Below are 1,611 nucleotides of genomic sequence, written 5' to 3' on the forward strand. Positions count from 1 at the left end.
CTTATTTAAAGGTCCCCTGAAATGCTTAGAAACACGCAGCGTTACTCTATGTGTGTTGACGTCATTTTAACTGAAACAGGAAGACAGGGCGGGACATATCAAGCAGCCCCGCCCCTTTTTAAAATAGCCAATAGTGTTCGTTTATATCACAGCTTGGGCTAGAGCCGTTGAGCTCCGTAAAGCCGCATTTGACAGGGTATGCCAGCCACAATCTCATCCATATTGCTATAAAATATAGCATTCTGTGTAGAATTCAAATAGCTCCGATACATTTTGTGGTCTGCGCCGACTCGCGCATGTGATCTGCTCCGTGCTATCGTGTCTCTGGACCGGAGCAGAGTGTGTGTGCGGTGCGGTGGTTAGCATGACACAGCGCATATTTACACTGTTTGAATCGTTCCCTGTCCCCTATATAGTGCACTACGTGCCATTCACTGTACAGACAATACTAATTCTGTGGACAAGCGACCGATTTCAGCCGCGGCTTCAGCGTCTATTTTATAGTGTAGGGGGCGGGGCTTAGCATTTGATTAGCATTTGATTAGCTAGAGAGCATTTGATTGGGCAGAAAGTTTGATGAGAAGGTGAAGTACCATGTTACGTCAAAAAAAATCGTTGAGCTGTTTTGGCGGAAGTGACGAACTGCACGCTTTGAATGCTTATATCTTCTAAATGTGAATTTTGTCACTGTTTTGGAGCACACTGCCTTATAGATAACCTTAAGACTAACATATTTATACTAACAGCCAAAAAACTTTAATTTTGATTTCATGGGGACTTTAAACCGTTAAACAGTTTTTCACCAATTCTGTGTTCTGTTTTGGGGCGGGGCTAAAACGGTGGCTCGCCGATTCCGTTGCAGACCAAGTGGGATGGGGTTGATTCTCGGGTAGCCGGTCAATGTCCTCTGAATTGGATTCTGGCTCTGGAGGCTCAAACATGTATGGATGTATAAATCCAATTAAGCTACTAGAGGTAGCATCAGTAGCATCCATTCAGGTTGTAGCGGTATTTGACAGAGACGGCCGCTTTACCGCGAGTGGGCGTGGTTTCAGCGCAGACAGCGGACACGCCCCCAGCATTTGAGAGCAGAGAGTCTTGCTTATTTTTCCAAGATTTTGATAACTTATTTTATTTAATTGGCGGGTTTTTTTATCATTCAAATTTGTCTGGGTGGGTTAATAACACATTTTTCTGTTGTGTGACAAACTCAGAACACATATTTTAATATCGCTTTACACGGACTTTAAAGAACTTTTAAAAACCGTTAGTGAAAGTTGTGAGCCTGTAATCAGAGGTTTGCTGTGAGCGAGCAGAACGTCTCGCTGGTGTTTTACAGTGGCTGATGGGACAGGGAGCGCTGATTTTCCATGTTTTTATCATAGACTGTATAAAAACATGGTCGTAGTGTCCGTGACGTCACCCATAGATTTCCGAAGAGCGTTTTTGAAGCTCAAAATTGGGCGGAGGCGGCCGTCGCCATCTTGGGAGCAGGTTGCTGAAGCCACGCCCACCTAGCTCGTCGGTGGTGACAGCAGCGGAAATCCACCTGTCACTCAAGTGGCCACGCCCTTAATTATGCAGAACTTTAAGGCTTAATATAATTTAAAC

This window comes from Sinocyclocheilus rhinocerous, unplaced genomic scaffold (genome assembly GCF_001515625.1).
Source record: "Sinocyclocheilus rhinocerous isolate Xijiao unplaced genomic scaffold, SAMN03320098_v1.1 scaffold1049, whole genome shotgun sequence".
Taxonomy (NCBI): domain Eukaryota; kingdom Metazoa; phylum Chordata; class Actinopteri; order Cypriniformes; family Cyprinidae; genus Sinocyclocheilus; species Sinocyclocheilus rhinocerous.